We start from the raw sequence: 22,989 nt of genomic DNA on the forward strand, positions 1-22,989 counted from the left end.
CGTTCAGCGCCAGGAACAAGGCAGGATTGGCGTTCAACGCCAGAAATGGGCAAAAATCTGGCGTTGAACGCCCCAATGGGGCAGAATCCAGCGTTGAACGCCCAAAATGGGTACATTTCTGGCGTTCAGGCGCCAGGAACAGACAGTGAGCTGGCGTCTAATGTCACTCCAGCTTCTGACTCTGGCACTCAATTGCCAGTGAGGGATCAGACACACACAAGTGCTGATAACAACCCCTCTAAAAAGGCTTCTTTAACCACTAAGGTTGAGGAATATAAAGCCAAGATACCTTATCCTCAAAAACTCCGGAAAGAGGAGCAGGATAAGCAATTTGCTCGCTTTGCAGATTACCTAAGGACTCTTGAAATAAAGATTCCATTTGCAGAGGCACTTGAGCAAATACCTTCTTATGCCAAGTTCATGAAAGAGATCTTGAGTCATAAAAAGGAGTGGAGAGAAACAGAAAGAGTTCTCCTCACTGAAGAATGCAGTGCAGTCATTCTGAAAAGCTTTCCTGAAAAGCTTAAAGACCCTGGGAGTTTTCTGATACCATGCATATTAGAAGGTGATTGCACCAAGACAGCTTTATGCGATCTTGGGGCAAGCATCAACCTGATACCTGCATCCACTATCAGGAAGCTTGGCTTAACTGAAGAAGTTAAACCAACCCGGATATGTCTCCAACTTGCTGATGGTTCCACTAAATACCCATCAGGCGTGATTGAGGACATGATTGTCAGAGTTGGGCCATTCGCCTTTCCCACTGACTTTGTTGTGCTGGAAATGGAGGAGCACAAGAGTGCTACTCTCATTCTAGGAAGACCCTTCCTAGCAACTGGACGATCCCTCATTGACGTCCAACAGGGGGAAATAACCCTGAGAGTCAATGATGATGAGTTTAAGTTGAACGCTGTCAAAGCCATGCAGCATCCAGACACATCAACAGACTGCATGAAAGTTGATCTCATTGACTCTTTGGTAGAAGAGATCAACATGGCTGAGAGTCTCGAATCAGAGTTGGAAGACATCTTTAAAGATGTTCAGCCTGATTTGGAGGATTCAGAGGACGTGAAAGAGCCTCTGAACTTTCTTCTGAAAGAGGAAAAACCTCCTAAACCCGAGCTCAAGCCACTACCACCATCCTTGAAATACGCATTTCTGGGAGAAGGTGACACTTTTCCAGTGATCATAAGCTCTGCTTTAAATTCACAGGAAGAGGAAGCACTTATTCAAGTGCTAAGGACACACAAGACAGCTCTTGGGTGGTCCATAGGTGACCTTAAGGGCATAAGCCCAGCTAGATGCATGCACAAAATCCTATTGGAGGATAATGCCAAACCAGTGGTTCAACCACAGAGGCGGCTAAATCCAGCCATGAAGGAAGTGGTGCAGAAAGAGGTCACCAAATTACTAGAGGCTGGGATTATTTATCCCATTTCTGATAGCCCCTGGGTGAGCCCTGTTCAAGTCGTCCCAAAAAAGGGAGGCATGACAGTGATTCATAATGAAAAAAATGAACTGGTTCCTACAAGAACAGTTACAGGGTGGCGCATGTGTATTGACTACAGAAGGCTCAATATAGCCACCAGAAAGGATCATTTTCCTTTACCATTCATAGACCAGATGCTAGAGAGACTAGCAGGTCATGATTATTACTGCTTTTTGGATGGCTATTCCGGCTATAACCAGATTGCAGTGGATCCCCAGGATCAAAAGAAAACAGCATTCACATGTCCATCTGGAATGTTTGCTTATAGAAGGATGCCATTTGGGCTATGTAATGCGCCTGCAACCTTCCAGAGATGCATGCTCTCTATTTTCTCTGACATGGTGGAAAAATTTCTGGAAGTCTTCATGGATGACTTCTCAGTATATGGAGACTCATTCAGCTCCTGTCTTGATCACCTGAAACTTGTTCTGAAAAGATGCCAAGAAACCAACCTAGTTTTAAACTGGGAAAAGTGTCACTTCATGGTGACTGAAGGAATTGTTCTTGGGCATAAAATCTCAAACAAGGGAATAGAGGTGGATCAAGCAAAAATAGAGGTAATTGAAAAATTACCACCACCTGCCAATGTTAAGGCAATCAGAAGCTTTCTGGGGAATGCAGGATTCTATAGGAGGTTTATAAAGGATTTTTCAAAAATCGCAAAACCTCTAAGCAATCTGCTAGCTGCCGACACGCCATTTGTGTTTGACACAGCATGCCTGCAGGCGTTTGAAACGCTAAAAGCTAAGCTGGTCACAGCACCAGTCATTTCTGCACCAGACTGGACATTGCCATTTGAGTTAATGTGTGATGCCAGTGATCATGCCATTGGTGCAGTATTGGGACAGAGGCATGACAAGCTTCTGCATGTCATTTATTATGCCAGTCGCATTCTAAATGATGCCCAGAAAAATTACACAACCACAGAAAAAGAACTACTTGCAGTGGTTTACGCCATTGACAAGTTCAGATCATACCTAGTAGGATCAAAAGTGATTGTGTATACTGACCATGCTGCTCTTAAATATCTACTCACAAAGCAGGATTCAAAACCCAAGCTCATCAGATGGGTATTGCTTCTGCAAGAGTTTGATATAGAAATAAGAGACAGAAAAGGGACAGAGAACCAAGTGGCTGATCATCTGTCCCGAATAGAGCCAGTGGAAGGGACGTCCCTCCCCTTTCTTGAGATCTCTGAGACGTTCCCTGATGAGCATCTATTTGCCATTCAGGAAGCACCATGATTTGCCGATATTGCAAACTATAAAGCTGCAAGGTTCATACCCAAGGAGTACAATCGAATACAAAAGAAAAAATTAGTTACTGATGCAAAGTACTACTTATGGGATGAGCCCTATCTCTTTAAGAGATGTGCAGACGGAATTATCCGTAGGTGTGTCCCCAGAGAGGAAGCACAGAGAATCCTATGGCATTGCCATGGATCTCAATATGGAGGCCATTTTGGAGGTGAGCGAACAGCCACCAAGGTCCTCCAATGTGGCTTCTATTGGCCCACACTCTATAAAGATTTCCGAGAGTTTGTACGTAACTGTGACAGTTGCCAACGAGCTGGTAATCTGCCTCATGGTTACGCCATGCCTCAACAAGGAATCTTGGAAATAGAGTTGTTTGATGTATGGGGAATTGACTTCATGGGACCTTTCCCACCATCATACTCAAACACTTATATTCTGGTGGCAGTTGACTATGTATCAAAATGGGTTGAGGCTATTGCCACACCCAACAATGATACTAAAACAGTGCTGAAGTTCCTCCAGAAACATATCTTTAGCAGGTTTGGTGTCCCTAGAGTGTTAATCGGTGATGGGGGCACTCACTTCTGCAATAAACAGCTTTACTCTGCCATGGTTCGGTATGGAATTCGCCACAAAGTGGCCATACCATATCATCCACAAACCAATGGGCAAGCTGAAGTCTCTAACAGAGAATTAAAGAGAATCCTGGAACGGACAGTAAATACCCGTAGAAAGGATTGGGCAAGGAGCTTGGATGATGCTCTGTGGGCTTACAGAACAGCATTCAAGACCCCCATAGGGACCTCTCCATACCAACTCGTGTATGGTAAGGCATGCCACTTGCCCGTGGAACTGGAACATAAGGCCTACTGGGCAACCAGATTCCTAAACTTAGATGCCAAATTAGCAGGAGAAAAATGATTGCTCCAGCTAAATGAGCTAGAGGAATTCAGATTCACAGCTTTCGAAAATGCCAAGCTTTATAAAGAAAAATAAAAAAATGGCATGACAGAAAGCTGTCATCTAGAATCTTTGAACCAGGACAGAAGGTCCTGTTGTTTAACTCTAGACTCAGGCTATTCCCCGGGAAACTGAAATCCCGGTGGAGGGGACCATACGTGATTACAAGTGTGTCACCATATGGTTACGTGGAGCTTCAAGATATTGATTCTGATAAGAAGTTCATTGTCAATGGACAAAGAATCAAGCATTATCTTGAAGGCAACATTGAGCAAGAATGCTCAAGGCTGAAGCTAGATTAAAAGCTCAGCAAGGTCCAGCTAAAGACAATAAAGAAGCGCTTTCTGGGAGGCAACCCAGCCATGGGGCATTAATCCTCTAAGCATTTTGCCCTATTTTCCTTTTTTATTTGTTTATATAAAGTTTACTGACACTAAGGTAAAGGATCAATTGCATAAGTTTACAGGGTTACAGAAGGAATTTGCACACAAAACAGAGATAGGGAGCTCAATGGCAAGAAAACGCCAGTAAAGGGGCATTTTGGGCGTTCAGCGCCCAAAATGGGCATCCACTGGGCGCTGAACGCCAGTAATGGCAGCAATTTGGGCGTTCAACGCCAGAAATGGCCACCCACTGGGCGTTGAACGCCAGGAATGGCAGCAAATGGGCGCTGAACGCCCAGGAGATCAGCATTTGGGCGCTGAACGCCCAAAACAAGCAGTGTTTGGGCGTTCAAACGCCAGGAAGACAGGGAGGAGCCAAATCCATTTATCCTACACGTATTTCCATTTTAATTTCAAATTTTATGCTTCAAGGCATGATTTTTACATGAACATGTCAAGAACCCTGATTTCTAAAAACCTTAATTTCTAAAAATCCATCTTTCCAAATTCAATCCAACTCTCTTCAAAATCTTTTCTGAAAACAAATCTATCTTTTTCATTCAAAAATCTTTTCAACTAATCCATATCTTTTTTTTATCTTCATATTATCTTTTTCAAAATCCAAATTTATCTTTTTCAAAAATCTATCCTATCTTTTCAAAATTACACTATATCTTCTATCTTATCTTTTTCAACTCAATCTTTTTATCTTATCTTTTCCAATCTTTCGAAAAACCACCCCCCACCCCTTTAAAATTGGGTTCGGCCTCCCCCTTCCTCCATCACCAAGTGCACCTCGATCTCCTTCTATCCCTCTCCTTTCTTTTCTTTTGCTTGAGGACAAGCAAACCTCTAAGTTTGGTGTGTTTATCCGGTATCACTAAGATCATGGCTCCCAAAGAAAAACAATCCACTCCAAGAGGCAAGAAAGAGAGCATTCCAAAACCACTTTGGAATCAAGGGAAGTTCTTATCTAAAGAACATTCAGACCATTATCTTAAAGTAATGGGTCTGAGATCAGTGATCCCGGAAGTTAGATTCGATCTGAAAGAAGATGAATATCCGGAGATCCAGGAGCAAATTCGAATCAGGAACTGGGAAGTCCTAGCTAATCCTGAAACGAAAGTAGGAAGGAACATGGTCCAGGAGTTCTATGCTAATATGTGGCAGACTGACAAGCAAAGACTATCTGGAATTGCCTGCTACGAATTTCGGACCATGGTCAGGGGAAAGATTGTTCATACCACCCCTGACAAGATCAGAGAGATATTAAGGCTACCTCAGCTAAAGGATGATCCAGACTCCTTCAACAGGAGGATGATGAGAGCAGACATTGGCCTGGATAAGATTCTAGAGGACATATGTATCCCTGGAGCCAGTGGACCACCAACACAAAGGGCGTCCCAAATCAACTCAAGAGGGAGGATCTCAAACCAGTTGCCAGAGGATGGCTGGACTTCATTGGGCGTTCTCTGTTGACCACTAGCAACCGTTCTGAAGTCACAGTTAAAAGAGCAGTGATGATTCATTGCATCATGATGGGAAAGGAAGTGGAGGTTCATCAGCTGATTTCAACTGAGCTCTATAAGATTGCTAACAAAAATTCAAAAGAGGCCAGGTTGGCTTATCCAAGCATGATTTCTCTGCTCTGCAAGGACGCTGGAGTCAAGATGGGAATAACTGAATATATCCTAATTGAAAAGTCAATCACCAAAGCATCAATGGAGAGACAACAAGCACAGGAGGATCTTATCAAGAAGAGAGCACAGGAATTCCTCCCAGAGATTCCTCAAGCGGAATATTGGGAATATCTTGAGACGTCTGTCACCAAGATACAGGAAGCTATGGAGCAGATAATAAAACAACAGAAGGAACACAGTCAAATGCTGACCCATATGTTTAAAGAACAAGAGGAGCAGGGACGTGACTTAAGGGAACTGAAGCGCCAAAAGTCTTCTGTAATACCAAGCCTCCCAAGGATCAGAGGAACCCCCATACCCCCAGAATAAAGGTTGTTAATTTCCAATTTCTGCCTTAACTCTGTGACAGTGTCCTTATAAAAAGTCTGCCTTAGAAGTCATATAATAGTAATTAGTACCTATTTGATTTTATCTCCAATTAAGCTATAGTTTATTTTTCTCATCATCATTAAACATGAATAAAATAGTAGATCTTTTGAATAAGAAGCAATAAAATTTCGAGTTTAATAAAAGAAATTCTAATTGGTTAAATGTGGTGGCAATACTTTCTGTCTTCTGAATGAATGCTTGAACAGTGCATATGTCTTTTGAATTTGTTGTTTAAGACTGTTAAATATGTTGGCTCTTGAAAGAATGATGAACATGAGACATGTTATTGATAATCTGAAAATCATAAAAATGATTCTTGAAGCAAGAAAAAGCAGCAAAGAACAAAGCTTGCAGAAAAAAAAAAAAGCAAGCAGAAAAAGCCAAAAGCTCTTAAAACCAAAAGGCAAGGGCAAATAAAAAGGATTCCAAGGCTTTGAGCATCAGTGGATAGGAGGGCCTAAAAGGACTAAAATCCTGGTCTAAGCGGCTAAACCAAGCTGTCCCTAACCATGTGCTTGTGGCGTGCAGGTGTCAAGTGAAAACTTGAGACTGAGCGGTTAAAGTCAAGGTCCAAAGCAAAAATAAGAGTGTGCTTAAGAACTCTGGACACCTCTAATTGGGGACTTTAGCAAAGCTGAGTCACAATCTGAAAAGGTTCACCCAGTTATGTGTCTGTGGCATTTATGTATCTGGTAGTAATACTGGAAAACAAAGTGCTTAGGGCCACGGCCAAGACTCATAAAGAAGCTGTGTTCAAGAATCATCACACTAAACTAAGAGAATCAATAACACTATCTGAATTCTGAGTTCCTATAGATGCCAATCACTCTGAGCTTCAATGGATAAAGTGAGATGCCAAAACTGTTCAGAAGCAAAAAGCTACTAGTCCCGCTCATCTAATTAGGATCTGAGCTTCAATCAAAAACTCTGAGATATTATTGCTTCTCAACCTATTAGTCTTCTATTTTATTTGTCTAGTTGCTTGAGGACAAGCAACAGTTTAAGTTTGGTGTTGTGATGAGCGGATATTTTGTACGCTTTTTGGGGATAATTTCATATAGTTTTGAGTATGTTTTAGTTAGTTGTTAGTCTATTTCTATTAGTTTTTAGGAAAAATTCATATTTCTGGACTTTACTATGATTTGTGTGTTTTTCTGTAATTTCAGGTATTTTTCTGGCTGAAATTGGAGGAGCTGAGCAAAAATCTGATTTAGGCTGAAAAAGGACTGCTGATGTTGTTGGATTCTGACCTCCCTGCACTCAAAGTGGATTTTCTGGAGCTACGAAACTCGAAATGGCATTCTTCCAATTGCGTTGGAAAGTAGACATCCAGGGCTTTCCAGCAATATATAATAGTCCATACTTTGCACAAGGATAGACGACGTAAACTGGCGTTCAACGCCAGTCCTCTGCCCAATTCTGGCGTCCAGCGCCAGAAAAGGATCAAAAGCTGGAGTTGAACGCCCAAACTGGCATAAAAACTGGCGTTCAACTCCACAAATGGCCTCTGCAAGTGAATTGCTTAAGTCTCAGCCCCAGCACACACCAAGTGGGCCCCAGCACACACCAAGTGGGCCCCAGAAGTGGATCTCTGCATCATCCATCATAGTTTATCCAATTTTTGTAAACCTAGGCTACTAGTTTAGTATTTAAACAACTTTTAGAGATTTATTTTGCATCTCATGACATTTCAGATCTAAACTTTGTATTCTCTGACGGCATGAGTCTCTAAACCCCATTGTTGGGGGTGAGGAGCTCTGCTGTGTCTCGATGAATTAATGCAAGTATTTCTGTTTTCCATTCAAACACGCTTGTTCCTATCTAAGATGTTCATTCGCGCTTAACTGTGATGGAGGTGATGAGCTGTGACACTCATCACCTTCCTCAAATCATGAACGTGTGCCTGACAACCACCTCCGTTCTATATACGATTGAATGAGTATCTCTTAGATTCTTTAATCAGAATCTCCGTGGTATAAGCTAGAACTGATGGCAGCATTCATGAGAATCCGGAAAGTCTAAACCTTGTCTGTGGTATTCCGAGTAGGATTCAAGGATTGAATGACTGTGACGAGCTTCAAACTCTTGAAGGCTGGGCGTTAGTGACAGACGCAAAAGGATAGTAAATCCTATTCCAACCGGATCGAGAACCAACCGGTGATTAGCCGTGCTGTGACAGAGCGCGTGAGCGTAGTTTTCACTGGGAGGACGGAAGGTAGCCATTGACAACGGTGATCCACCAACACACAGCTTGCCATAGGAGGGCGTGCGTGCACGAATCAGAAGACAGAGGAAAGCATAGATTCAGAAGACAAAGCATCTCCAAAACTCCAACATATTCTCCATTACTGCACAACAAGTAATCTTTAATTTATGTTCTCTTGATTATTCACAATTCAACTGATAAACATAATTGACTTCCTGACTAAGATTTACAAGATAACCATAGATTGCTTCAAACCAACAATCTCCGTGGGATTCGACCCTTACTCACGTGAGGTATTACTTGGATGACCCAGTGCACTTGCTGGTTAGTGGTACGCGTTGTGAAAAATGTGATTCACAATTCGTGCACCATCTTGGTTAAGAAATCAGGAGTTATCTTGTTAATTGTTATCAAACTCAAACATGATTGATAATTGTTATCTTGTTAGTTAAATTGAACTTCAATAATCCCAATCTTTTCTTAGGAAATAAATAGGATTCGAAGATCAAACCAATTAATCCCTTGACCCTCCTTTATCTTAGTAATGGTTAACAAAGTGGAATTAAGATTCAGTTTTCATCATCATTGATAAGGATAACTAGGATAGGACCTCTAATTTCTCATACCTTGCCAAAAGTTTATTTACAGTCATTTATTTATTTTACTTGCCATTTAAATTACTTGTTCTTCATTTACTTTAATTGCTAATTAAATCATTCGCTCCTCATTCTCAAACCCCTAATTTACAACCTCCATAACCAATAATAAGAACATACTTCCCTGCAGTTCCTTGAGAAGACGACCCGAGGTTTGAATACTTCGGTTATCAATTTATTTAGGGGTTTGTTACTTGTGACAACCAAAACGTTTGTACGAAGGGATTTCTGTTGGTTTAGAAACTATATCTACAACGCAACTATTTTTATAAAATTCTTTACTGGCAAAAATCCTAACGTCAACATCTATGCCTTTTTCTTTTAATTTTGTGCACTCTACCTTTTTCCGCTCTATGGCTTTTTCTTACAAACCTCACTATTTGCCTTTTTCCATGAGACTCAAGACAGATAAAATTAAACAGAAAATTACAAAATAGAAAATATTGAAGCAGAAGAACTTCTGTTAGCTTGGGTAGCTATAGGAACACTGTGCTTTCACTCTTTTCCTTGCCTCAAGCCCTGGCAGTTCTCCCTTATTTATAGAAGGGGAAGCCTCCAAGGTTGAAGCTCTTGAACTGAGCCAACTTCTTCTTTTTCATGCAAAAATTGGTTCAGCCAGAGAGAGAGTAGATGAAACCGAATGTAAGATCCAACATACAATTACCTCTGTTTCTTCCCTTCACACCAAGCTTCATCAATCTGGGCCTTCCATCTTAACTTGCTTTCCAAGACGGATTTCTAGCCCTTGATAAGTTCTTGATGATGACAGCTCCTTCTGCTCTAACTTCTATCTCATCCTCCACGTAGCTACTGTAGCTACCTCCTGTAGTGGTTGAGCAAAAGTAGAGACGAGCCATGCTTCAAGGATCTTCTTCCTCTGACCGAAGTGGATCTCCACCATTTTTGGTATGGAGAGCTTGAGATTACTTCACCACATCTTACCTTTTGTTGCAAAGATCTCAGCCACACCATACTTTTGATTTTCTTTTTCTTGATGCCATCATCACAATGACAATGCTACTAACTTTTTCAACCTTCTTCTGATAGCTTAAACTTTCTTCCATATTTTCTGTGAAGTGACCGAAGCTTGAAGAAAGAAGAGAGAAGAGAGAAAACTTTCAATGTGATTTGAACAAGTGAAATAAATTGAATTAATTTCCACTTCTCTTTTGCTTAGTAACGTGTAGCATCATTAAAGCAATCAAATCAATTTCTCTTTCTCTTTCATGTTTCCAATGCTTGCATTAAAACCAAGTTAATAAAAATTTGAATTCCATAACCCATGTGAGTGGGTAACCGAACTCATCAAGCATTTTTCCTTTTCCTGTCAATTTCAATTCGGACCAAGCTCTTGGTCTTTTACCAAAAAAAATTGATTTAGGCTAATAGTCATTAAGTCTGGCCAAACTACAATAATAATAATAATTCAGCCATAGTTTTTACAGCATTTTTGTAACCAAGGCTGAATTTCTTCAATCATATTGGACTTGCCATATTTCTTTTTGGCCCAAGTCAAAATCTGCGAGCAACAAAAATTATTAATTAGTAAATATGAATTAAAAATTAAATTAATAATTTTTGTGATTAATTATATTAATAATGTTTGATCATCATCAATTTAATTTGGAGTTTTCCAAACTCATCAACCCATCAGGCTGGTCATAAACGGTCCGGGCTGAAAAATTATGGCCCGTGAATAAAGCGGGTTTAAACGATCCAACCTATTTAACCCAGGAGTTTAACGGATCGGGGCCTAAATAAGTCGGGCTAGCCCGTTTCACAGCCCTACTTATGGTCAAAAGTGTAAATGCCATTTAATTTCTAGCTACGCCTTGGAGGAGATACTCCCAGGTATATTAGTCACGAATAACAATAAAATCAGGCCAAAATTTAAAGAAAATTCAATTTCAGTGGCAAATTTTGCCACACTCATAAGATTATGGTGTTATATCAGGAACAAGTAATAAATTGTTTAATACGAAAAGCAATATTTTTGTATGGATTAGTAAGAATTGAAGAACCTTTACTAGTGACACTAATACTTGTACCATTACCCACATACAGTTGATCAGAATCTGTTGTTAGCATATTTGAAGCATCATTTGTGATGTGATGGCTTGCACCAGAATCTGGTAACTTTGCAGCCTCACTAATGGTAGATGTTGTAGAGATATAAGCTCTGAGTTGATGAAAAGATGATGGTGGTGGTGGAGGTTGAGAGGTTCCATAAGGAATTTGGGGTTGTGTATTATAATTGTTTGTCATAGGGGTAAATGATGAGTCAAAACGATAACAACAATGTCAAACAACATGTCCCAAGCGACCACATAGTTGGCATTGAGGGCAATTGTTGGTGTTTCCAAATCTTTCTCCTCCTCTGGAATTACGACTACCTCTTCCTCTACGGCCAAACGCTCATCTGCTATAATTGAAAGGTAGTGAGGATTGAGCAAGATTCGCAAGATGCATACCTGAGTCAGGGTTTCTTGAAACGATCCAGCGTATTGTCAAAGGCAAAAAGATAATTTTCTGCTTCAACAACTTGATAAGAGTCCAATTTAGCCATCACAGTTCCTATATAGACAGAATATTCTTCTAAAAGGCTATCTAAAATGGTTTGAATGTGATCATCTTCAGCGACTACACAACCAATGGAAAAGATGGAGTCAACAATTTTTTGAATCTGTGCCAAATAATCTGAGAAATAAGCTCCTTTCTTGATTGCTTTCAATTGGGATTTCAGAGTTTAAACTCGTGAATTTGATGCGGCAGTGAAGTATCAATCTTTTTCCAAATTTCATAAAATCATGCTGAACCAATAACTTTGTTTTGATAATTGATAGTCATGGATGCAACAATCCAAGAAAAAAGAGTGAAATCTTGTAACTTCCAAATCTTGAATGTTTCTGATTCAGATTGCGTTTTTTTGGTTGGATCTGTAACAAATTGTTCAGGAATCTTATCTGCATAAGGTGATCCTGCATACTTCTACTTTGGATGGTTAGGAGAGCTTGATATCTCCATGTTGAGTAGTTCTTTTTGTTGAGTTTGTCTGAAATAGGAGAGAATGCTTTCTTATTGGTGGAATCGGACGGATAAATCTCCATAGCTGATGCATAGTGGTAGCAGTAACACAACTAGAGATAACAAGAGAATATTTCTACTAAGAACGTGCCATATTGCAACTTTGAGTAATTCTGAATTTTTTTTTTTTTTTTTTTGCTTATTTTTTTCTTTCATTTTACATAGCTATTTATAAAGGTCGAAAGTCAAGCGGTCAAAAAATATGGAAGATATTTCATTAATGTTTATTTGACCAATTGATATTAATTTTATCTTTAGTTTTGATTTTGTATTGAATATTTTAAATATGTTTTATATAGTTATACATAATATTTGCATTTATAACCTTCCTAAATTTATTTCTCCTATATTTACAGTTGGCTTTCAACCACTATATATAGCTATACATGCATGGGGAATTGAGGAATCAGTGTGTTACTCATAGAAGTACCTCTTATGAGTCAGACAAGTGTGTTTGAAGCTAAGATACTTTTATCAATTTTGTGTAATAGTTTTATGTACATATGATCATGGGGGATTGAGGAATCAATGAATAAATTGATCAATGTTGATCATATGAAAATCATTGATGATAGAAGACGATAAATATATATATATATATATATATATATATATATATATATATACCAAAAAAATTATATGAATTTTATAAATAAAATAAATATGAATTCCTATAACGGTTTAAAAATGTCTTCAGTTGTTCTTGACGAAGAATGAATAATTTGTGCTTCTTTTCTTTTTCTCTTCTTTTGCCTTTGTAATTGCAAGTGGTTACTCATTGTAGACTTCTCTCTTTTAAATAAGTCATCAACATATCATCTGTCTTTAATTATTAGAAGTTTTAATTATTCTGTTGGTTTTTATAGTTTTGTAAAATTTTTAATTAAATTTTTTTATTTTTTTCTTTAATTGAATTTCTATATCAAATTTTTTTTCAATTAAGTCCCTCTTAATAGTAATTGGCTTAATTGTATAAGGACCCATTGACCCAACTAAAAAAAAAGTGTAGAGACTCAATTAAAAAAAAATTAGTGCAAAGATTCAATTAAAAAAAGAATATAAAAATCTAATTAAAAATTTCACAAAACTATAGAACTAATAGAGTAATTAAATCTTATTAAGAAATAAATATAATCATTTTCTTCTTGAGTGCGTTAATGGTTAAATACGCCAATTTTCTTTCTCTTCATTGATCATAGTTAACAACTTAACATATCGTTTTCCATTTCTTCGTTATGAAAAATAAATGTACTCATTTATGTCTGTATTAATGGTTGAATTTATTTCTTTTCTTGGCGTCTTCATAGTTGAATTTATTTAGGGACATATGTATGGTGATTTCTTCCATACCCAATTAATTTAAAGGTATTATATACCTTTTTTATATATTTCAATTAATTGATGACATATGTATTTATTAATTTCAATCAGCAAATGAATTTTTAATTTTTAAAAATAAAAATTAATAAATTTAATATATGTATAAAATATATATATATATATATATATATATATATATATATATCTTAATACACTGTACATACATTTAAGTTTTGTTAAATCAAACCATCATATGTGATAAATTTTAAATAAATTATTTAAAAGAAAAAAAATTAGAATTGGGCTGTTGTATATGTTGCTGGAGAAAGAGGGAAGAACATAGAACCCTAATCCTTTTCATCTAATTTCATCTTCTTTTCTTTTCTATATTCACAGAAAAAAAAATTCCTTTTCGACTTTGAATGGAAGAACAGTAAAAAGAACGATCGATTGTTCTAGGTTCCAACAACAAAGTTGGCAACTTTGAATTGAAGAACAGTAAAAAGAACGATGAATTACTCTGGGTTACAGCAACAAGATCGAGAACTTTGGAAGATTAGAAAGAGGAAAAAAAAAGATATATCCTGAGAGTGAGAGAGTGAGGAGATGGAAGAAGAAGAAACGAATTTTTTCTATGAATATAGAAAAAAAAAAGACGAAATTAGATGAAAAGGATTAGGGTTCTATGTTCTTTCCTTTTTTTCTCCAGCAACATTACAACGGCCCAATTCTAATTCTTTTTCTTTTTTTTTCTTTTAAATAATTTATTTAAGGTTTACCACATATAGTGGTTTGATTTAACCAGACTTAAATGTATGTATAGTGTATTAAAATATGTATATATAAAATATTTTATACATATATTAAATTTATAAATTTTTATTTTTAAAAATTAAAAAATTATTTGTTGATTAGAATTAATGAATACACATGTTACCAATTAATTAGAATATGTAAGAAGGGTATGTAATACCCTCAAATTAATTGGATATAGAAGAAATCACCATGTAGAATTTCTATTCTCAATATTTGCATTTGATTTTACTTTTATTTTTAATATTTTATGTATTTTGATTTTATAATTTTTTTTATTTTCTACAATATCTTCATCCTAATAGATTAAAGACTAAACTGCATATCAAAATTTTATTTAAAAAATTGTCGTTATGTAATATTTTAAATATATTTTAGTTATACTATTACTTGGCATTGAGGTCGTGTTTATAATTGGTAAATGAAAATAATTAAATATGTTGGTATGTGTCACTATATATACTAATTGTAAGATCCCAATATTTTTAAACTAAACTTAATTTTTATTTAGATTATATTCATGGTTAATACTCAAATTTTATAAAATTTTTGAAATAAAAATAATAAAAATAACTAATTTTTATTTTTGAAAATCATTTAAAAATAGTAAAAGTTTTAATCATTAGAATCGTTACTAATTAAAAAATATAAATAGACCTAATAATACTAACACAAAAAATAAGCGTACTAAACTATAAAAGCAAAAACAATGACAAAATTTATTCATATTAAATAATTATATATATAAAAAAATATCATATACACAATTGCAGTCACTTAATGAAGATAAAACAAGACACATAAGGAATCCTAATTTTCTCACTTTGCATAATTATGACTAAAACAATTGCTTATTTTTCATCCTTAATATAAATTTTGAGCAAGTGTTTAACGTTTCGTATCTATGTTCTTCATATCCCGCTCCTAATTATCTTATAGTGTATTGATCTTTTCACTCAATCGAGTAGTGTATTGCTTCGCAACGCATCGTTTTTGAAGATGGTATGAAGAGAGAAGCCGGTGAGAAACAAATTTTTTTCAGTAGTTTATCTATATGTTGTCATCGTATCCATTTTCAGTCACTTTGAATTTTAAAATAAAAACAGTGATGGTATAATGTTGTTCAATTGTTATTTTCAAAGTTTTAGTTAGTCAGAGTGATGTGACATTTTAGACGCTTCTCATTTACTTAAGTTATGATACATGTGACTCATGACTGAATGTCTATAATATTAAAACATACAGAATGTATACGCACAAATTTTGACTTGATTTCTCTCCCTACAAAAAAAGAAGTGTAAAATGGCATTAATATTCATTAATTAGGGAAGTTTATGCGATGGACTTATTCTATCTCTTTTTCAATGGCGGTTGCCGGTGATTCTGGTGGTTTCAAACCGCCCTATAATCATACTATTAAAAAGAGAAACGAAGTTCTAACCTCTCAGATATAAATTTTCATCCAAAGACGTAAAGTTCCATCAAGTTTGTTGTCGTAGAAATGCTATTTTTGCTCCTTCGAGCTTCTCCTCCTTCGTCAAGATTTTCTCCAGATCTACGAGCTTCTCCTCCTTCCTCGAGCTTCTACTCTGCTAGCTTCTCCTTATCCATTAACATGCCTTCTCTTCCTCGATCTGTTTCTCAATTTATGTTTTAACTTCTCACTTCTATATCTGTAACTAAATTCACATCCTCTTGTTCTAATTACTTCAATGATTGTTATATGCAAATTGTTTTAATTACATCCTCTCTCGATAATGTTTTCATTTTTTATTTTGTATTTACTCTTAATTATTGTTTCTAGCATTTCGTCTTCCATGAGGCTTTAATAATTGACTCGATTCTCTTTATTGCTTATTTCTTCCTAGTAATTTTATGGAAGTTCTATTTTGATTCATTTCTTTGATGTGCTGTTATCAAATTACCAAATTTTGGATTTTTCTCTTCCTTATTTTGGTTTTGGTTCCATCAAATTTTGATTTTGGTTCACTCCCTACTATTGTTAATTTTGTGATTGTGCCACTACTTTAATTTTGGATTTTAATTTTTAATTTTTTTTATTGATGCAGAGGTGCATAAAGTAGAACAATGACGTTGCTCTCTGTGCACCCGAGACGGATATCAATTTCTTCCACATCTCTACTTTCTTTTCTTCATACACCTTACACCTCATTACAATTACTTGATTGATTGTGTCAAAAGTAATTAAGAATTAAGATACATAAATTTTAGATATAATTGAGTTACTTTGACCTTATTAGTAGTTTTGAATTTTTAGATATAATCCAAATAAAGAAGTTAGTATTAGTAGTTTTAAATTTTGAGCCAATAATGAAAATTCATCTTGCATTGTTTCTTCTTGATGAGTTCTCTCCGTGCTTCTTGAGTTCTCATCACTTTTGGCTAATAGAGCTCAAGCAAAAGCTGAAATAGGTGATAACTATGTGTTTGCAAGTATTGATTGGTCGCCTCATGATAAGTTGTTAGTATATTGATCATTCAGATAGCATATGAGAAGATAATATCTTTTGGAGCTAAATTATTAGGGTTTTAATTATTTAAGTATCAAATTGATATTTTATTCTAACTTAATTATGCCGTGGATTTAATCTATTGGTAAATGACAAAATTCTATTCACAAAAAATTTTTAAAAAGCTCATGAACAATGTTGTTAATGTCTAGGTACTGCACTTAAAAAAATTGTGTATATAGTAATATTTGAAGTGCTTTTATGTTTTTAGCATCTAATTTATAATTGAAGTTTGGTGTTTAAGTGCTGTTTAAGTGCTTTTATGCTTCCTCTCCCTCAATAACTATCCACTTTGATATGTTAATCCACCAAAATGGAATATAAATATCCCTATTTGGTTTCTAGTTATAGTTGTTACTATCCAGTATTTCTCACTTATATTTGTTTGTTAGGAGATAGATTAACTGGAGATATTGAGCTTGTGTTTATGTCTTAGCTTTTAAAGCATTGTGAATATTGATGGAACTTTAGTTGTATGCTTGGATAATTTTTTTTTTTATTCTCATAGCATTTAAGGTGTCTCAATTATTTTACTTTAGAAAAAAAATTAAATTCTATAAGTAGTACCTAATTTCATTATTTTCTTGCAAAACTTCGTCAGTGTGTTGTTCGACTTCCATAGATATACTTATCCCCTTTTGTTTTCCCTTGTATGAGTCTGTATTTTCTAGTCAAAAATGTTGGAACTCATGAATTTTGAACAGCATTATACCTTGTGGTAGCAGAAAGCCTGACCTGGAGGCTGATGTGAGTGTTTCTATGTGCTTCTTTTTCCTTGCCTTTTTGTAACTTCAGTGAGAACTTGTTATTTGGCTTTGATTTATTAATGTATCAGCATAGGACATCAAATTTGCACTATGTTTTTTGCTTTATCTGTGAATATAATTATCTGCTTTAGTTGTTGGGTGGATACTATATTGACTTCTGATTAACGTGAACTATGAATTTTATTTGTAGAAAAATTATGATGAGCAGTCTCCACCAAATGCAGGTATTATGGACCAAGAATCCAGTGAATTCCTTCGGTTTGAGACATTGAGAAATGAGCTAATAGAACTTGAGAAATGTGCCAAAATAGTATTTATAAGTCCACAATGTTTAATTGCTCTGATAATTGTTGTTGTTGGATCAATTTCTATATTTTGAAATATGAACTGGTTTCTATTGTTTATCATAATAATGTAGGTTAAAAATTCTGACTTGGAAGAGAAACTTAAGGGTCTCTAACATGAGGTTCATGCTGCTGAGCTAGACTGGGGAAGGTTAAGCTTTAATTATGATATTTCATATTTATGTTTTACCTGGACTTGAGAAATTTTTCTCCCTTATAATTTGTCATTGATCCAAGTTAAAGGAGGAAGAGACTAAGTTAATAAACAGCATAAATTTGCAGCCAACTATTGTGATATATTATTATTATTATTATTATTATTATTATTATTATTATTATTATTATTATTATTATTAATTAATTAACTTAATTATTAGGATCTAACTACTTTATCACTTCTTTAATTTGGTTTTCGTTACCATGTTAACATGCTAATACATACTTATTTAATAGTACTTCTATAATTGTGTGTGTATATGATAATAATACAAGACAATAGATATTGGCTCACTTTTCTTGTTTAGTTTTATTTCTTTCTTTTGGCTAAATAACTTAATAAAGCTAACCACAAAATATTAATCTTATTATGATCATGTGATAATTTCTTGATAAAAGCATGGATAATGTATAAGCCTACTTTACTTTATGCCAAACCACTAGTTAATTATAAGCATTACTCAGTGACCAACTTCTTTCACATGAAAGTCTCAAATATGATGATGAAAACTTTCAAATAATCATAGGTTAGCTTTGACCTTTTTCTCTTTCAATTATCTTCTAATGCCTATGGTATTGATATCAGGTTTTTTAAGAGTTTCTGAAACAAACCAAAGGTTCTGATGCTCCGAGATGTAAGGTTTCAGATCTATAGCTTGTAGATCTAGGAGAATGGTTGGAAGCTAAGATTTGAAAAGTAACAGCGAGAGAATTCAACCATGTTGGAGGAAATTTAAATCTATTCAAAACATAGTTCTATGAAGATTCTGTTAAAAAATCATGTTATGACATTTATAGTTAAAAAAATATGTTATGTTTGATATTTTGTATACACTACTAGAAAACTAGTTATTACAGATGGATATTTTTGATGAATTTTATCCCACGGAAATACAGACAGAATTTCAGAGGGATTTTTTGTCGGAAAATAAAAAAAATGAATTAGCATAAATTACAGACGAAAAAGAAAATCCGTCTATAATTCTATCGGAAAACTTAATTTTTTTCGTGGAAAATAGTTATAGATGGAAAATTCGTCTGTAATTAAATGGACGAAAACACTGCATTTTATTAAATTATTACAGACGAAAAATCCGTCTGTAATTTAAAATTTTTCGCCGGAAAAAAAAATTAAACCTAATCTACCTCCTCTCTTTCTCGAGCTCCATTCACAAATAACTTAGGACTCAATTCACAAAGCACTCCATGAAGATGAACACCGTCTTCATTGTGCCTCACGAAGACGATTAACCCTAGCTAACCCTAACCCTGTCTTCATTGTGCCTCACTGTACCCTAACCCTCTCTTCATTGTGCCTTACGAAGAACCCCTAACCACGATGAAGAACCCCTAACTGCGATGAAGAGCCCCTAACAGCACTCTGCAAAGAATGTCGCCGGTCGCCGGCGCTCGTAATGCTTCGTCGAAGAACCCCTAACCGCGACGAAGAACCCTTAACCCTCCTTTGAGTTTCTTCGCTCTTCTCTCGCCACTCTCACCCTCAAGCTCACTGAGTCTCACCTCTCTCACGGCTGGTCTCACCGTTGACCTCTCTCTATCTCTCCGGTATATCACTTCTCTCGCGGGCGTTTCAGACTCAAGGTCGTCGCGCTCTGTTTCCGTCGCTGCTCTGTCACCGTCGCTGCTCTATCATGAGAAACTGATTGTGAGAAACTGAGTGTTTTTTTATATTTTTTTAGTTCCCCTTTCATGTGAAAAATTACCTGATAGCTATTTTAAATTTTAGCTCCACAAATTGAAGCTAGGAAGCTCAGATCTATTATGAGTGTTTCTTAATCTAGTGTTAAGTTCTAAGCATTTTAATTCATATTTTAATTATAAGTGATAATAATTATAGAAAATTATTGTAGGTTGTGAAACATGAGGGGTGGGAGCAGTTGTATGGAGGTTTGATGCCATCTCTACTGGGTACAGCTGCATCTTAGGTTTGTGAATGCTGCACTTTGTGCCAGAAGCTTCTTCATAACTTTTTGATCTTATATTTTAATGTTGAAGCAATGGGAAAACTATAACTGTACAGCACTTGTTTCTGATTTGTGTATCGAAGGTTTAATGACATCATCGCAATGTACACTTTATTACAATAGCTACCAGTGTTAAGAGTTTCAAGTAAAGCTTCAAGACTGTTCTTGTTGAAATTGAATAAGCTTAATGAGAGAATGACTTGGAAATAGCAAGAAGCTAGTTTCTTATTCACCTGAATCACCTCTGAGATAATACTTTGATAAAGACTTCTTTGTTTAATGTTGTATGATTTGTAATGTAACTCTTTTCTTTTCTCATTGTATCCCCTTTCCTTATTCTCTTTGCTTTCCTTTTCCTTTCTCTTTTTTGTTCTGATTAAGCTCTGAATGTCAAATTGAAACATGATACTATTTTAATTCTGTAAGAAGGATACTGTTTCTTTCTTTGATTTTAGAATTTTCTTGATTGAAAATAGAAGGATTCATGAACAGAAGGATTCATGAACCTTTATGCTTGTCTCTTTACTTCCTTTCTAATTCATGTAGTGCAATAACCAAATTGTGCTTTTGCTTCAGCTTGTGGGAGTGATATAATATGACATTAGGCTTTATAACAAAGTTCCTAATGAAATTATCCTTGGTTCTTGATGAATCTGATGATGATATTTGTGGATCCTCAACAACAAGAATCTCTTTGATTGCTTCAGGCATGCTTTGCCCTTTTATCATCGTCTTCCAATATTCTCCCACCAATTGGTACTATATATATAGATTAACGTTACAAGTTTACTTGTTCAGGCTTTAGTGAAGTTCCCTTTTGAAGTTTTAAACAATCTGAATGAATCTCCATTTTGATATGTTGATGATATTTGATGTGATTAGGCAGGTGATGCATGGTTTCTAAATACTCCTGAACAATCATTGGGCTTCATCCTTGCAGATCAAGGTTTTGATGTATGGGTAGGAAATGTGCGTGGAACACACTGGAGCCATGGTCATAGGTCTTATTCAGTGAAGAATAAAGTGTGTGGCTCTTCTTTGACCTATAGAGATGCTGACGGCATGTGTGATTAAACTGAAAATAATATCAGTGCATAAAGTTCAGTGCTAAATAATTATGAGTCAAAACTAAGAACCAAATGTTCATTTATTCTGAATTTGAATTGGGGGAAAACATTTGCAATTGATATGAATGAGGTCACACTTTAGTAGGTTTTATCATTCAATTATTTAATAGTAAAAGGGTTTGTGCCGAATACTATCAAGCCTTTTTCTATTTACTTTGATATGTTTGAAATAAGAATTATTAAATTGTTCTCAGTGCTGAAGCTACTTATATTCAGCACCAAATTGAGTTCCACAGCACTGTTCATGATCACTGATCTTGAGAAAATATTCTAAATTGTCATGATACTTATATTTTCATTTCACTATCATTTTCAGTGTATATTGTTTTTATTGGAATAGTTAGAGCCAGAGTTTGTACAGTGCATCATGTGATTGATTCAACTTTGGTCCCTTGATAGAAATTCTGGGATTGGAGCTGGCAGAAATTAGCCCTGTATGATACGGCAAAAATGATCAATTAGATATATTCAGTAACAAATTCAAAGCTATTCATAGTTGGGCATTCACAGGTAGTTATGATTCTGGACATCATCCTTTTCACTTGCTATTTGGTGGTTGTTATAGTATGCATTTTATTAATTTCTCTTATTTTCAGGGAACAATTATATCTTTTGCTGCCTTCACTCAGATGACTACTGGTTTTATTCAGATGGTTCTTACCATGGGTATTCATCAACTGAACTTCAAAAGGTGATCCTCCCGTCACTCTTTTTTCCTTTTGCCTACATTTCTTGAGTGTATTTCTAGTTCAATAAATGTTTAACTTTTCTATTTTCCATACTCATTTTCAGTGAGTGGGAACCAATCTCTTGGTTTCCTTGTGTGATACGCGTCTAAGCTGCGGTAACATGCTTTCATCCATAACAGGTTCATGTGCCCACACTATCTCTGTCCTCTGTGCTTAGAAGGATTTTACTTTATTTCAGATGCTAGGCTATGAATGTTATTATTAGTTTATGTGTTTTCTCATGCTGTTATTATATTCTCCAATTTCCGGAACACAAATATGTGGTGTTCATGGTACTGATGAAAGTGATTAACTATCCAATCCAAATAATTTTCTCCAGATGAGAGTTTTCTATGGTCAATCTTCACTGCTGTAAGCTTGTTCTCTTTTCCAGTATGTGAATTGTATAGTCTGTATCTACTTGAGTGGAGGTGAAGCCTAGTCTGATTTAGTTGTTGGCAAAGTGTTCTGGTGATAAGGCAGAGTTTACAAACTTACAACCCTATCTGATTTTTCTCACTCACTAAATTTTTAGCTTGCACCTTGCATATCAAATATTGATATCAATGAATCACCACCTTGCACTTTTTTCTTTCACTAAATTCAATTTGGAATTGCATTTCAATTTTGTGAAGGAATCCTTATGTGAATTGCCTGTCTTATTGAGATATCATGTTATGGCTTGAATAGAATTTATAAAATACTTTAAAGGTTAAAGTTTCAGGATCTAGCAGGTACATTTCATTTGCTATTGAACATTAATAAATAATTAATATGCAAATATTTCTCTAAAAATAGTAGAAAAGACACTTACATAAACGGCTGAAAACATTAATGCAAATGGATTATGATTTTTAATTGAAAATTTTTTGGCTTACGCAGTCATTTTTATTTGTTTTTCTATGCTTTCTGCAGTGGTTACCACTCCTCCACTTCTCCAAAAATTATTGTGGCACGCAGAAAAAATCCAGAGGTCTTAGTAGAACAAGCCGCCAGGAGAAAGAGAAAACATTTAATGGATCTTAGAAGAATTGAACAACTTTAACTCGGTTTGG

The 22,989-nt window shown here is 35.5% G+C and overlaps 1 long non-coding RNA gene across 1 annotated transcript; it reads left to right on the plus strand.

Moving 5' to 3' along the window:
• The first annotated feature begins 20,965 nt into the window (after positions 1-20,965).
• On the plus strand, positions 20,966-21,834 carry LOC140178894 (uncharacterized). Its single transcript, XR_011871880.1, has 3 exons — positions 20,966-21,102; positions 21,606-21,716; positions 21,803-21,834. It is a non-coding gene; the product is annotated as an uncharacterized lncRNA (long non-coding RNA).
• The last annotated feature ends 1,155 nt before the right edge of the window (positions 21,835-22,989 follow it).

Source organism: Arachis hypogaea, chromosome 14 (assembly GCF_003086295.3).
Source record: "Arachis hypogaea cultivar Tifrunner chromosome 14, arahy.Tifrunner.gnm2.J5K5, whole genome shotgun sequence".
In the NCBI taxonomy this organism is placed as follows: Eukaryota; Viridiplantae; Streptophyta; class Magnoliopsida; order Fabales; family Fabaceae; genus Arachis; species Arachis hypogaea.